This window comes from Triticum urartu, unplaced genomic scaffold, assembly GCF_056163025.1.
Source record: "Triticum urartu cultivar PI428250 unplaced genomic scaffold, HENAU_Tu73 scaffold1523, whole genome shotgun sequence".
Classification (NCBI taxonomy): Eukaryota; Viridiplantae; Streptophyta; class Magnoliopsida; order Poales; family Poaceae; genus Triticum; species Triticum urartu.
Window position 1 is genome coordinate 12,501 of NW_028259986.1, and position 16,767 is coordinate 29,267.

General features: G+C 36.9%; 4 non-coding genes across 4 annotated transcripts; 1 reads left to right on the forward strand and 3 right to left on the reverse strand.

Moving 5' to 3' along the window:
* Window positions 1–11,113: 11,113 nt before the first annotated feature.
* TRNAS-GCU (transfer RNA serine (anticodon GCU)) lies at window positions 11,114–11,201 on the reverse strand. The gene has a single exon. It is a non-coding gene; the product is annotated as a tRNA-Ser (tRNA).
* Window positions 11,202–14,828: 3,627 nt separating this feature from the next.
* On the reverse strand, window positions 14,829–14,916 carry TRNAS-UGA (transfer RNA serine (anticodon UGA)). The gene has a single exon. It is a non-coding gene; the product is annotated as a tRNA-Ser (tRNA).
* An 824-nt stretch (window positions 14,917–15,740) lies between these two features.
* Window positions 15,741–15,811, forward strand: TRNAG-GCC (transfer RNA glycine (anticodon GCC)). Its single transcript has one exon. It is a non-coding gene; the product is annotated as a tRNA-Gly (tRNA).
* A 452-nt stretch (window positions 15,812–16,263) lies between these two features.
* Window positions 16,264–16,337, reverse strand: TRNAM-CAU (transfer RNA methionine (anticodon CAU)). Its single transcript has one exon. It is a non-coding gene; the product is annotated as a tRNA-Met (tRNA).
* Window positions 16,338–16,767: the final 430 nt, after the last annotated feature.

Here is a 16,767-nt window from a genome sequence, read left to right on the forward strand (position 1 = left end):
CTTCCTGACACGATTGCCTCTTTATCTTTATATAGATAGATTCTATGGGGTTATTACTTAGTAAGTCTATTTTGTACAAGAGCCCCTCCTATCTGATAGAAAAGGGTCCCATGATCCCGAGCCGATCTTACCTTGGCTCGCAAACCCCAAGTTTGTCTATGAAGAGCTAATCTAATTGTATTTTTTTCTAGAATGGATTTCTTATGTGGAATACTAATGGATAGGGCTTCGTTGCTAAGTGCTACAAGATCTAGTGCACTGGAACTCGTGGTTATGGACCCGAATCCTTTAGTATGGAACATTGTCTTTTCCAAGTAAAAACCCCTAGTATATGAAAGAATGAAAAGGTGCTTTCGTTCTTGTGGAATAAGAAGCCCTCGTACCTTAATGAAAGGAAAATCGTAATTTTTCGTTAGGTATTTGACCAAATAGGATCGTCCAGTTCCTACAGAACCTATCACTAAAATACCCGATAGGGCTAAGCGGAACGAAAAGGGTTTTCCATGAGATGGTAAATGAAAACGATTAGTCCCACACGAGGTTTGGGAATAAGTGATTGTCTGATAATGAGCAAGGAATATACGTCTTTCTGCTAAAGAGGATCTATTAAACTCATAATTCATTAGATCCTTGTTATCAATGCCAACTAGGTATCATAAGTAAATGGATCCCGGTTGTTCAATCCTTTGATAACCAAGGTCATTCTTTGCTAAAGAGAAATGATCACTATGAGTCAGACTCAATAGAATTGGATCCATTCCAAATAGCGAGAATTAGGATTCTTGATCCCTCTCAATCTCTCTTTCAATTCGAGGATCCAGAGAGGTGTTTTCATAGTCATCTCCGAATATTTGCCATCTCGGAATATTTTCGATTTCATTTTTCTATGATATGTCTTTCTATATGAAAATTGGTTATTTACGATGTACGATGATCCCTGTTAAGCATCCATGGCTGAATGGTTAAAGCGCCCAACTCATAATTGGTAAATTTGCGGGTTCAATTCCTGCTGGATGCACACGAACGGGAACATTCCATAAGTCTATTGGAACTGGCTCTCTATCCATGGAATCTCATCCATCATCCATACATAACGAATTGGTATGGTATATTCATACCATAACATAAGAACAATAAGAACTCGAATTCTTATCGATACTGGAACTCAGAGCATAGGAGGGAAAGTCGATTTATGGATGGAATCAAATACGCAGTATTTACAGAAAAAAGTCTTCGTTTATTGGGAAAGAATCAATATACTTTTAATGTCGAATCGGGATTCACTAAGACAGAAATAAAGCATTGGGTCGAACTCTTCTTTGGTGTTAAGGTGGTAGCTGTGAATAGCCATCGACTACCTGGAAAAGGTAGAAGAATAGGACCTATTCTGGGCCATACAATGCATTACAGACGTATGATCATTACCCTTCAACCGGGTTATTCTATTCCACTTCTAGATAGAGAAAAAAACTAAAGGAGAATACTTAATAATACGGCGAAACATTTATACAAAACACCTATCCCGAGCACACGCAAGGGAACCGTAGACAGGCAAGTGAAATCCAATCCACGAAATAATTTGATCCATGGACGGCACCGTTGTGGTAAAGGTCGTAATTCCAGAGGAATCATTACCGCAAGGCATAGAGGGGGAGGTCATAAGCGCCTATACCGTAAAATAGATTTTCGACGGAATCAAAAAGACATATCTGGTAGAATCGTAACCATAGAATACGACCCTAATCGAAATGCATACATTTGTCTCATACACTATGGGGATGGTGAGAAGAGATATATTTTACATCCCAGAGGGGCTATAATTGGAGATACTATTGTTTCTGGTACAAAAGTTCCTATATCAATGGGAAATGCCCTACCTTTGAGTGCGGTTTGAACTATTGATTTACGTAATTGGAAGTAACCAATTAGGTTTACGACGAAACCTAGAAATCGATCACTGATCCAATTTGACTACCTCTACGGGATAGACCTCAACAGAAAACTGTTGAGTAACGGCAGCAAGTGATTGAGTTCAGTAGTTCCTCATAGAAAATTATTGGCTCTAGAGATATGGTAATATGGAGAAGACAAAATTGTTTGAAGCACGCACAGAACCGGAAGCGCCCCTTGTTTCAAAGAGAGGAGGACGGGTTATTCACATTTAATTTGATGGTCAGAGGCAAATTGAAAGCTAAGCAGTGGTAATTAAGACCCCCGGGGGAAAATAGGGATGTCTCCTACGTTACCCATAATATGTGGAAGTATCGACGTAATTTCATAGAGTCATTCGATCTGAATGCTACATGAAGAACATAAGCCAGATGACGGAACGCAGAGACCTAGGATGTAGAAGATCATAACATGAGCGATTCGGCAGATTTGGATTCCTTTCCTATATATCCACTCATGTGGTACTTCATCATATGATTCATATAAGATCCATCTGTCTAGAGATCGTCATATACATCTAGAAAGCCGTATGCTTTGGAAGAAGCTTGTACAGTTTGGGAAGGGGTTTTTTGAGAGAAAAGAAGAATCTACTTCAACCGATATGCCCTTAGGCACGGCCATGCATAACATAGAAATCACACGTGGAAGGGGTGGGCAATTAGCTAGAGCAGCAGGTGCTGTAGCGAAACTCATTGCAAAAGAGGGTAAATCGGCCACTTTAAGATTACCATCTGGGGAGGTCCGTTTAGTATCCCAAAACTGCTTAGCAACAGTCGGACAAGTGGGTAATGTTGGGGTGAACCAAAAAAGTTTGGGTAGAGCCGGATCTAAGTGTTGGCTAGGTAAACGCCCCGTAGTAAGAGGGGTAGTTATGAACCCTGTGGACCACCCCCATGGGGGCGGTGAAGGGAAAGCTCCCATTGGTAGAAAAAAACCCACAACCCCTTGGGGTTATCCTGCGCTTGGAAGAAGAACTAGGAAAAGGAAAAAATATAGCGATAGTTTTATTCTTCGTCGCCGTAAGTAAATACGTAACTAGGAATATGGAAAATTGCATTTTTGGAATTTGCAATAATGCGATGGGCGAACGACGGGAATTGAACCCGCGCATGGTGGATTCACAATCCACTGCCTTGATCCACTTGGCTACATCCGCCCCTTATCCAGCTAAAGGATTTTTTTCTTTTTTCCATTGATCATTATTCTATTTATTCTGACCTCCGTACTTCGATCGAGATATTGGACATAGAATGCCACTCTTTAAAAAGGAAAAAAGGAGTAATCAGCTGTGACACGAAAAAAAACGAATCCTTTTGTAGCTCATCATTTATTGGCAAAGATAGAAAAGGTCAATATGAAGGAGGAGAAAGAAACAATAGTAACGTGGTCCCGGGCATCTAGCATTCTACCCACAATGGTTGGCCATACAATCGCGATTCATAATGGAAAGGAACATATACCTATTTACATAACAAATCCTATGGTAGGTCGCAAATTGGGGGAATTCGTGCCTACTCGGCATTTCACGAGTTATGAAAATGCAAGAAAGGATACTAAATCTCGTCGTTAACTGAATTCTGAATAGAAAGATTAAGAAGAAAAAAAGATTCAAAATAAAGACAGAAATACCCAATATCTTGCTAGAACAAGATATTGGGTATTTCTGTCTTCAAAAATTCTTATATGTTAGCAGAAAAACCTTATCCATTAATAGATGGAACTTCAACAGCAGCTAAGTCTAGAGGGAAGTTGTGAGCATTACGTTCGTGCATTACTTCCATACCAAGGTTAGCACGGTTGATGATATCAGCCCAAGTATTAATAACGCGACCTTGACTATCAACTACAGATTGGTTGAAATTGAAACCATTTAGGTTGAAAGCCATAGTACTAATACCTAAAGCAGTGAACCAGATTCCTACTACAGGCCAAGCAGCCAAGAAGAAGTGTAAAGAACGAGAGTTGTTGAAACTAGCATATTGGAAGATTAATCGGCCAAAATAACCATGAGCAGCCACAATATTATAAGTTTCTTCCTCTTGACCAAATTTGTAACCCTCATTAGCGGATTCATTTTCAGTAGTTTCCCTGATCAAACTAGAGGTTACCAAGGAACCATGCATAGCACTGAATAGGGAACCGCCGAATACACCAGCTACACCTAACATGTGGAATGGATGCATAAGGATGTTGTGCTCTGCCTGGAATACAATCATAAAGTTGAAAGTACCAGAGATTCCTAAAGGCATACCATCAGAAAAGCTTCCTTGACCAATAGGGTAAATCAAGAAAACAGCAGTAGCAGCTGCAACAGGAGCTGAATATGCAACAGCAATCCAAGGACGCATACCCAGACGGAAACTAAGTTCCCACTCACGACCCATATAACAAGCTACACCAAGTAAGAAGTGTAGAACAATTAGCTCATAAGGACCACCATTGTATAACCACTCATCAACAGATGCAGCTTCCCAAATTGGGTAAAAGTGCAATCCGATCGCCGCAGAAGTAGGGATAATAGCACCAGAGATAATATTGTTTCCATAAAGTAAAGAACCAGAAACAGGCTCACGAATACCATCAATATCTACTGGAGGGGCAGCGATGAAGGCGATAATAAATACAGAAGTTGCGGTCAATAAGGTAGGGATCATCAAAACACCGAACCATCCGATGTAAAGACGATTTTCAGTGCTAGTTATCCAGTTGCAGAAGCGACCCCACAGGCTTGTACTTTCGCGTCTCTCTAAAATTGCAGTCATGGTAAGATCTTGGTTTATTCAAATTGCAAGGACTCCCAAGCACACGTATTAACTAGAATATAGATAATAGAAGGCTTGTTATTTAACAGTATAACATAGACTATATACCAATGTCAACCAAGTCAGCCCAAAGATTAGCTATCCATATAACTAAATTAACCAAACCAATAATTTTGTATTTGTAAATGAAGTGAGTCAAAGTGAAAAACTTTGATGGGTCTTTTCTATATGGGTTGCCCGGGACTCGAACCCGGAACTAGTCGGATGGAGTAGATAATTCTTCCTTGTTACAATAGAGAAAAATCCCTCCCCAAATCGTGCTTGCATTTTTCATTGCACACGACTTTCCCTATGTAGAAATAGCCAATTTCTATTCCAAAGAGGAAGTTCTACTAATTTTTTTAATTAGTAAGTTGATTCACCTACTCTTTATTATAATAAAAAGAACATTTCAGAATGAAAAATAGAAAAGTTTTTTCTTGATCATTTATCAACCCTTTCCTGTTTCTTAATTTCGTCTAATGATTAATTAAGAGGGTTGACCAGGTCATTGATACGTATAATATCCAAATACCAAATACGCTCAGTGTGTGATCCACAGAAAGAAAAAAGAGTTGTTTTGGTGAACATCAAAGAAAAAACTTGCTCTTCTTCCATAAAAAATTCTTCTAAAAATGCCGAACCCAATCGTTGCATAAAAGTTCGTACCGTGCTTTTATGTTTACGAGCTAAAGTTCTAGCACATGAAAGTCGAAGTATATACTTTAGTCGATACAAAGTCCGTTTTTTCGAAGATCCACTATGATAATGAAAAAGATTTCTACATATCCGACCAAATCGATCAAGAATATCCCAATCTGATAAATCTGTCCAAATGGGTTTACTAATAGGATGCCCCGATCCAGTACAAAATTGAGCTTTTGATAAGTATCCTATGAGGAGAGTAGCGGGGACTATGGTATCGAATTTTTTCATTCGAGTATCTATTAGAAATGAATTCTCCAGCATTTGATTCCTTACTAACAAAGAACTTTTTTGTACACTTGAAAGGTACCCCATAAAATCGAAGCAAGAGTTTGCTAATTGGTTTATATGGATTCTTCGCGGCTGAGTCCAAAAACAGAAATAATATTGCCAGAAATTGATAAGGTAGCATTTCCATTTCTTCTTCAAAAAAAAAGTGCCTTTTGATGCAAGAATTGCCTTTCCTTGATATCGAACATAATGCATAAGAGGATCCATAAAGAACCATAGGGTTTTCCGAGAAAAACCAGGGTACATTATCCCAAAATGTTCCATCTTCCTAGAAAAGTGGATTCGTTCCAGAAAAGTTCCAGAAGATGCTAATGGTAAGCAAGAAGATTGTTTACGAAGAAACAACAAAAAAAATTCATATTCTGATACATAAGAGTTATATAGGAATTGAAATAGTCTTTTATTTTCTTTTTGAAAAAAAAAAATGGATTTCATTGAAGTAATAAAACTATTCCAATTCGAATAATAGTTGAGAAAGAATCGCAATAAATGCAAAGATGGAACATCTTGGATACGGTATTGAAGGAGTTGAACCAGGATTTCCAAATGGATAGGATAGGGTATTTCTATATGTGATAGATAATCCAAATGCAAAAATTTGTCTTCTAAAAAGGGAAATATTGAATGAATAGAGCGTAAATTCTGAAACTTTGGTATTTCTTTTTCTTTCAGACAAAAAAATTCCCGTAGCGAGAATGGGATTTCCACAACGATCGCAAACCCTTCAGATAGAATCTGAGAATAAAACTCAGAATAAAAATAATTTTTGTAATCCAATAATCGATCTTGGTTAGGATGATTAACCGAGTTATCCAAAAAATTCTGCTGATACATTCGAATAATTAAACGTTTCACAAGTAGTGAACTAAATTTCTTGTTATTACAACTAACAACTATTTCCACAGGTTCAGAACCATTTAATCCATAATGGTGGGCAAATGCATAAATATATTCCTGAAAGAGAAGTGGGTAGACAAAGTATTGTTGACGAGATTTATGTTTTTCTGAATACCCTTCGAATTTTTCCATTTGTATTTCTACTTGAATCAGAGAGAAGAAGCATTTCTCGGTTTATCGAATGATGATACATAGTGCAATATGGTCAGAACAGGGTGTTGCATTTTTAATACAAACCCTGGAAAGAAAGGGAGTCTAATCCACAGATCTTTTTCTGCTCCTTTTCTACCCAATTAGTTTATGTTTGTTCTAATTAAAAAAAAAGAACAGAACAAGTTTTTTATTTTTGCAGGCCAATCGCTCTTTTGACTTTGGAATACAGCCTCTTTATCAATATACTGCTTCTTTTACACATTCAATCCATAACATCCCTTATTCAATCCATAATCAAGAATAATTAGGATTTCTAAAAAAAAAAAGAAAAAATAAAGGGTCCACTCATAGGAAAACCCAACCTTTCCCCGCATCCGGCACTAATCTATTTTTAACGTCTAATTAGAGCGGGGAATCATTCCAATTAGGAAGTTCAGCTCGTTGCTTTTTATTTTACCAGAATTGGAGCCAGGCTCTATCCATTTATTCATTAGACCCAGAAAATCGTAATTTTGGATTCCATTCAAAAAAGATTGATTTTATTACGACATGCTATTTTTTCCATTCATTACCTTTGAGGATCAGTCGTGGTCTTCTAGACTCTACCAAGAGTCTGGACGAATTTGTTGTTTCATCCAAATGTGTAAAAGATCATAGTCGCACTTAAAAGCCGAGTACTCTACCATTGAGTTAGCAACCCAGATAAAAAAAGGATCTTAGATACGATCGAAATCCAAAAATCAATGGAATTACACCGCGCGCTTCTGTCAAAACATTGAACTAGCAAGACATCAAAAGATTTTTTTTATCGACCATGAAAAACACTCAAATGCCAAAACGAACAGGTCCGGTGAAATTCCACTAAAGTAAAGTTAAAAAAAGAGCGACCCTAATCACGATGGCCAAATTCTCCTTATTTTTAGCGATTTTTATTAACAAAAAATATATATTATAAAAAATATATATTATATTGTATGAGAATACATGCAAGAGGAACACCCTTATCATTTGAGCGAAGTGTAGGCGGAAAAATTGAATATGGAGTGAGGATAAAGAGACCCATCTATCTACAAATTCTATTTGTTCAATAGACCTTTGTCAATGGAAATACAATGGTAAGAAAACAAATTAGATAGAAAAAGTAAATAAAATAGGGGCTTATGTTGGATTGGCACGATATAATATAAATCCAAATAGGATTAAAAAAGAGGTAAATTGTGTCTAAATAATTAGACAACTAGGAATACTAATAATCTTCTCCTATCCTATTTTTTGATTCATTTAGTTCTTCAATTAACTCAAAGTTCTTTCTTTTTCTTTAAAGAATTCTGCCTTCCTTAAAATATCATAAACAGTTCTTGTTGGTTGAGCACCCTTTTCAAGGAAATAGAGAATAGCTGGAACATTTAAACAAGTTTGATTCTTTATCGGATCATAAAAACCTACTTTTTGAAGATCTCTTCCTTCTCTTCGAGATCGAACATCAATTGCAACGATTCGATAGACAGCTTATTGGGATAGATGTAGATAAACAACGCCCCCCCCTAGAAACGTATATGAGGTTTTCTCCTCATACGGCTCGAGAAAATGATTCGAATTTCTGTCGATAATAATAGAAATTAGACTATGACGTGCATTAATTTCCTTACAGAAAAAACAAATTTCATTTATACTCATGACTCAAGTGGGCTAATTTTGCCTGACAAACTTCGAAGGCAAAATCCTTCCAAAATTTTTGAGTCGTCTTTAAACTCTTTTCTTTGTCTCATTTCGAACGAATTGACTTTTATTCCTTATTCTAATCCAACTCTGTTGTTGAGACAATTGAAAATTGTGTTTACTTGTTCTGGAATCCTTTATCTTTGATTTGTGAAATCCTTGGGTTTAGACATTACTTCGGGAATTCCTATTTTTTTCTTTCAAAAGAGTAGCAACATACCCTTTTTTCTTATTTCCTTCGATAAAGCATTTATCTCTTCTATAGAAATCTAATAAGAGGGATTGATTCTGATATACTTTTATTGGACTTTCTTCTTATTTTAACCTTTCGATTTATTTCTATATTAAGGATAGACTGACAAAGTTGGCCTAATTTATTAGTTTTCACTAACCCTAGATTCTTTCCCTTGATAAAAAAAATTCTGTCCTCTCGAGCTCCATCGTGTACTATGTTACTTAAACCCAGCGCAAATTTGGTTCGGAACGAATAGAACAGGCTATGTCGAGCCAAGAGCATTTTCATTACTATGGAAAATGATGGATAGCAAAATCCACAATCGATCATGTCCTTCAAGTCGCACGTTGCTTTCTACCACATCGTTTTAAACGAAGTTTTACCATAACAAACATTCCTCTTTTCATTGCAAAGTGGTATAGAGAATTGATCCAATATGGATGGAATCATGAATAGTCATTGGTTTAGTTTTTTTATACTAATTAAAACTTGCTATCTATGGAGCAATATGGATAAAAGAAAGTAAGTATTTATCCGGGAAGCCTCCGCCAAGATCCAATTTATTTAAACCCATATTAAAATTCTATCATATGAATGAAACATAGTTTGAAAAAGACGACTAAACAAGTTTGCTTAAAACTTATTTATTCTTAAATTTCCACCCTCAACGGATGGCTCGAGATGATCAATCTTGAAGTGAGAAAAGAAGGATTGACTCTTCCTCAATAAATAAACTATCAACCTCCAAAAAAGTTTAATTAATTTAATTACTAGAATTAGAATTCTAGTAGTAATATATTTTTTCAGTACCAAAAACAATTAACTATAATAACTAAATAAACTATTCCAATGAAAAGATTGAAAGTTTTTGGTAGTTATAGAATTCTCGTACTTCTTCAACTCGAATACCAAAAGGAAGAAAAAAATATGACTAAGTGATTTTATAGTAGAGGCATATCCTGAATGTGCTTGATAGATCCCATTTTTTCATGAAAATAAAGATAGTCAATTTGACTGGACTTAAGACTTTATTATGTTTTCTGAGAAAGAATAAGATATCATTATTCTCTTTAATAAACTTTTGTCTCGTACGGAATACTATATGATTTCACCGTTTGTTTCATCAGAAACAATCTGGGACGGAAGGATTCGAACCTCCGAGTAACGGGACCAAAACCCGCTGCCTTACCACTTGGCCACGCCCCATTTCGGGTTTTATGCGACACTAATAAACACTAGTATGTTTATTTGTTATTCGTCAATACCATTTCAATTACATAAAAAAGGAGGGATATTCTCTTGCTAGTATTCTACACATGCGGATAATATAGAATCAAAAAAATGCATTGATCATTACATGGAATTCTATTAAGATATTATATGAAAGTCGAATTTATTCCACTCTCATTTGAGAGTGCGAATACAAGGAGGTATTTTGTGTTTGGGAAAGTCCGAAGAAAAAAGATTTTGAATCTGCCTTTTCCTTCTTTCCCTTAAAAAAATAACTCAAGAAAAATCCAATTATTTACTCTACAAGAATGAAATGCTTGTTATGCCTAATATACTTAGTTTAACCTGTATCTGTTTTAATTCTGTTCTTTATCCTACTAGTTTTTTCTTTGCCAAATTACCCGAAGCTTATGCTATTTTCAATCCAATCGTGGATATTATGCCTGTTATACCTCTATTCTTTTTTCTATTAGCCTTTGTTTGGCAAGCTGCTGTAAGTTTTCGATGAAATCTTTAGTACTCTGTATGCCAAATTGAATGATGTGTTCATTCCAAAAAAATTTTAAAATGGGTAAAAGCCGAGAAGTTTTATATTTTTATATTATGAACCTTCGATTCTAAAATTTAAATTCTTCTACATTGAATGGGTAGCTACAGCAATAAATTTGGATCAGCCTTTCTACTCCCCTGCACCTAGGTTGAGCAGGTACCTAAAGGTACCTACACAATACCTAACCACCTAACCCTATTTTTGCTATTGATAAGAGTGCTTATTATAAAAGAATTCTTGCAATTTTTTTCAAGAATTCTTTTTTGCATTTTTAGGTATAAAAAAAAACCATCCTAGTGGATCCGTGTGGTAAGGAAAAACTGGTAATCTATTCCTTAAAAAAAAATCTTGGAGATTATGTAATGCTTACTCTCAAACTTTTTGTTTATACAGTAGTGATATTCTTTGTTTCACTCTTTATCTTTGGATTCTTATCTAATGACCCAGGACGGAATCCTGGACGCGAGGAGTAAAAATTCAGTTTTTTTTTTTCTTATTGGATTTGTTTCGTACATTTATCTATGAGAAAATCCGGGGGTCAGAATTCTTTCCAATTCGAAAGTCCCAAATGATCCAAGGGAGCGGAAAGAGAGGGATTCGAACCCTCGGTACAAAAAAATTGTACAACGGATTAGCAATCCGCCGCTTTAGTCCACTCAGCCATCTCTCCACGTTCCAAAGCGAAAGGTTTCCGTGATATGATATAGGCAAGAAATAAGAAATAACGGTTGCAAAAAACCCCTTTTTTTTCTTTCAAAAGTCTATAAAAATTATATTGCCAATTCCATTTTAATTATATTCTTTTTTCTTAATGTTAATAAAAAAAGAAGAAAATTCTTGTTTTTTCTTTCTAAAAATCGATATTGGCCGAGAGACAATCAAATAGATTTTCTCTTTAGCGGGCATTTCCATATAGGACTTGTTATAATTATAATAAAACAAGCAGGTTATATAAAAAAAACGCTTTTTTTGTCGATTATTTATCAAGAAAGCAAAAAGGGTTCTTATCAAATCCACCATAAAATTGGAAAGAAGCATAAAGTAAGTAGACCTGACTCCTTTAATGATGCCTCTATCCGCTATTCTGATATATAAATTCGATGTAGATGAAATTGTATAAGCGAATTTTTTTTATTTCCTTAGACTTAGACCGCGCAAGACAAGAATTTTTCGCTATTTACGATTTCATATTCTTGTTACTAGATGTTCTATAGGAATAAGAAGAAATCGCAACTCCTTTGCGCTACACATAAAATTGGATTTCGAAGGTCCATTTTTTTTTTTCAGAATCCTCTATTATTTTAGTTCTTCCACCCATGCAATAGAGAGGGAATGGGAAAAGAAGGGTTACTTTTATTTGCATTTTTCCCTTAAAAGATAGACTTTGAAATAGGAGTCTTGGAATAATGCTGAATTCAAAGGTTTATTTCTTTCTATAGTATAAGAAAAACAATTTATTTCTATTTCTATAGTATAAGAAAAACAAATAAATAGTATAAGAAAAACAAATCGAATCAAATTCATGGATTTACCACGACCTCGGTTGTGACTGTGACTCCATAGATAAAAATGGGAAATTTCTCTCTTCGAGACCATTGAAAAAGGGCATTGAACGAGAAAGAAATCGTCCACAGATAATAAAACTATCATATGCCTTGGAAAGTGATATGAGGTGCTCGGAAATGGTTGAAGTAATTGAATAGGAGGATCACTATGACTATAGCCCTTGGTAGAATTCCTAAAGAAGAAAATGATCTATTTGATACTATGGATGACTGGTTACGAAGGGACCGTTTCGTTTTTGTAGGATGGTCTGGCCTATTGCTCTTTCCTTGTGCTTATTTCGCTTTAGGGGGTTGGTTTACAGGGACAACTTTTGTAACTTCTTGGTATACCCATGGATTGGCTAGTTCCTATTTGGAAGGTTGTAATTTCTTAACCGCAGCAGTTTCTACCCCTGCCAATAGTTTAGCACACTCTTTGTTGCTACTATGGGGGCCCGAAGCACAAGGAGATTTTACTCGTTGGTGTCAATTAGGCGGTCTATGGACTTTTGTAGCTCTCCACGGGGCTTTTGCACTAATAGGTTTCATGTTACGCCAATTTGAACTTGCTCGGTCTGTTCAATTGCGGCCTTATAATGCAATCTCATTCTCTGGTCCAATTGCTGTTTTTGTTTCTGTATTCCTTATTTATCCACTGGGGCAATCTGGTTGGTTCTTTGCGCCGAGTTTTGGCGTAGCAGCGATATTTCGATTCATCCTTTTCTTCCAAGGATTTCATAATTGGACGTTGAACCCATTTCATATGATGGGAGTTGCCGGAGTATTAGGTGCGGCTCTGCTATGCGCTATTCATGGAGCGACCGTAGAAAACACTCTATTTGAGGACGGTGATGGTGCAAATACCTTCCGTGCTTTTAACCCAACTCAAGCTGAAGAAACTTATTCAATGGTCACTGCTAACCGCTTTTGGTCCCAAATCTTTGGTGTTGCTTTTTCCAATAAACGTTGGTTACATTTCTTTATGCTATTTGTACCCGTCACCGGTTTATGGATGAGTGCTATTGGCGTAGTTGGCTTGGCTCTGAACTTACGTGCCTATGACTTTGTTTCCCAGGAAATCCGTGCAGCGGAAGATCCTGAATTTGAGACTTTCTACACCAAAAATATTCTTTTAAACGAGGGTATTCGTGCGTGGATGGCAGCTCAGGATCAGCCTCATGAAAATCTTATATTCCCTGAGGAGGTTCTACCACGTGGAAACGCTCTTTAATGGAACTTTCGTTTTAGCTGGTCGTGACCAAGAAACCACCGGCTTTGCTTGGTGGGCTGGGAATGCCAGACTTATCAATTTGTCCGGTAAACTGCTTGGAGCTCATGTAGCTCATGCCGGATTAATCGTATTCTGGGCCGGAGCAATGAACCTATTTGAAGTGGCCCATTTCGTACCAGAAAAGCCCATGTATGAACAAGGGTTGATTTTACTTCCACACTTAGCTACTCTAGGTTGGGGAGTAGGGCCAGGGGGGGAAGTTCTAGATACTTTTCCGTACTTTGTATCTGGCGTACTTCACCTAATTTCCTCCGCAGTCTTAGGCTTCGGTGGCATTTATCACGCGCTTCTGGGACCCGAGACTCTTGAGGAATCTTTTCCATTCTTTGGTTATGTCTGGAAAGATAGAAATAAAATGACTACAATTTTGGGTATTCACTTAATTTTGTTAGGTCTAGGTGCTTTTCTTCTAGTACTCAAGGCTCTTTATTTTGGCGGTGTATATGATACCTGGGCCCCTGGGGGGGGAGATGTAAGAAAAATTACCAATTTGACCCTTAGTCCCAGTGTTATATTTGGTTATTTACTAAAATCTCCTTTTGGTGGAGAAGGGTGGATTGTTAGTGTAGATGATTTAGAAGATATAATTGGTGGGCATGTATGGTTGGGTTTTATTTGTGTATTTGGCGGAATTTGGCATATTTTAACCAAACCCTTCGCATGGGCTCGCCGTGCATTTGTATGGTCTGGAGAAGCTTACTTGTCTTATAGTTTAGCTGCTTTATCTGTCTTTGGTTTTATCGCTTGTTGTTTTGTATGGTTCAATAATACAGCTTATCCGAGTGAGTTTTATGGACCCACCGGGCCAGAAGCTTCTCAAGCTCAAGCATTTACTTTTCTAGTTAGAGACCAGCGTCTTGGAGCTAATGTGGGATCCGCTCAAGGACCCACAGGTTTAGGTAAATATCTAATGCGTTCCCCAACTGGGGAGGTTATCTTTGGAGGGGAAACTATGCGTTTTTGGGACCTTCGTGCTCCATGGTTAGAACCTCTAAGGGGCCCCAACGGTTTGGACTTGAGTAGGTTGAAAAAAGACATACAACCTTGGCAAGAACGACGCTCAGCAGAATATATGACCCACGCTCCTTTAGGCTCTTTAAATTCCGTGGGTGGCGTAGCTACCGAGATCAATGCAGTTAATTATGTCTCTCCTAGAAGTTGGTTATCAACTTCTCATTTTGTTCTAGGATTCTTCTTTTTTGTGGGCCATTTATGGCATGCAGGAAGAGCCCGAGCTGCTGCAGCAGGTTTTGAAAAGGGAATCGATCGTGATTTGGAACCTGTTCTTTACATGAACCCTCTTAACTAAGATTTTCTTATTTATACCTGTTCTACTTTTTTTCTGTTCTGGCTCGGTTATTCCATCTAGCCGAGCCATTCATTCCTTTTTATGAAAGAAAGATAAGGGACAGAAAAAAAAAATAAATAAAAATGAAAGAAACAAACGTATTCAATAAGCAAAAGGAGAGAGAGGGATTCGAACCCTCGATAGTTCCTAGAACTATACCGGTTTTCAAGACCGGAGCTATCAACCACTCAGCCATCTCTCCACAGCCTAATCCTTATTTTACTCCTACAAATAGAACATAGCCATATAAAAAATAAAAAGATTTATTAGCCTCTAGAAAGATATCAGATACAAGTTCCTTTTCGATATATCTCTGTATACTGTATACACGGATACAGGATCCGCTATACCCGCTTGTGAAATAAAGAGTAAATAATCTCTTCTCACCCCCATATCCAAATAAAAAAGCGGTTTAAGTAATAAATTTGAATTAAAGAGAAGAATCAATGGATTCATGATTAAACCCCTCCTACTTCTTGTATTTTTTTACAATTTTGGTTTAAGTGAGGGATCAAATATGTAGTCAACTTTATTTGATGGTAGCTTGGAGGATTAGAAATATGACTATTGCTTTCCAATTAGCTGTTTTTGCATTAATTGCGACTTCCTCAGTCTTAGTAATTAGTGTACCCCTTGTATTTGCTTCTCCTGATGGTTGGTCAAATAATAAAAATGTTGTATTTTCCGGTACATCATTATGGATTGGACTAGTCTTTCTCGTAGCTATTCTGAATTCTCTCATTTCTTAAATGAAATTTGGTTAATATTTATTAACCCCATAAAAAAGAAATAATAAAGGCCATTTCTTCTAAAAAATTAGAATAGTGAGACGTATTAAAACGCAATTTGCGTTCCGAATTGCTAGCTCTTCTCTTTCAGTATTATGAAATTCCATTCCCATTAGAATATTCATTGACAGATAATAAAAAAAGGAAAACTCTAATATAATAGAAAATGAAATGAAACGGTCGACCCAGACATAGAAGGTCGACCCAGGCGGATATACGCTATAAAATATATACCGTAGCGAGCGTAGTTCAATGGTAAAATATCTCCTTGCCAAGGAGAAGATACGGGTTCGATTCCCGCCGCTCGCCCGCTTAATTTATCAAAGTACTATGATAAAAAGTTTAGTCTAGTTAACTGTTTAACTACTTATATTAAATTAAGTATTAATTAGGTGTTAGTCTAGTGCCGTATCCCTTACTATCTTACCCTTCCTTTGCATCCCACTCAAAAAAAGAGGGCGCTCCAGAGGCAGAAATAGAACTCGCCAACAGAGCTCCAAAAATTGGGTATTAACTGAGACAAACAACGGGCAAACTTTTTTTAAAGGGAAGGGAGAGGTAGACTGTCCCTTTCGTTTCATTTTTATTTTCTGCAGGGTAGGGAGAGGCCTTGCGCCTTCTTTTTTTGAAGGCAAGTGACTTCGCAAACTGCTCAATTTTGCCCTCTAGGGCCGGGAACTAATGAATAAAAAAGGGTTGGATACGCCCCTCTACCATACATATCTAGAGAAATAGAATAGTCCTTTTATACAGACTGCTAAGTGCGGAGACGGGAATCGAACCCGTGACCTCAAGGTTATGAGCCTCGTGAGCTACCAAACTGCTCTACTCCGCTCTGGAGTACCAGAAACTGGTGGACAAAAAAGGCTTGAATACAAGCCTCTAACATGTCTAGACAAATAGAATACTCCTTTTATACAGAATGGAGCGGGTAGCGGGAATCGAACCCGCATCGTTAGCTTGGAAGGCTAGGGGTTATAGTCGACGTTGGTTGATTATTTTTAACGTCTCTAATTCAAAACCGAACATGAAATTTTGATTTCATTCGGCTCCTTTATGGATATTCTCACCACTTAACATCTATGTCAGCTTTTCTATTTGAATGGAACCAAAGCTCTCCGCTTTCTAGATGATCCTTATAGAGTAGGAGATAGAAATTCTATCTAAATTCATCTAATCTACTTACTTCGTTCCCTAATTTCATTCAAGAGATCCTGAGGAAAAGAATTGGGTTTCCACCGAGCTGAAACAATATGCGGATGGTT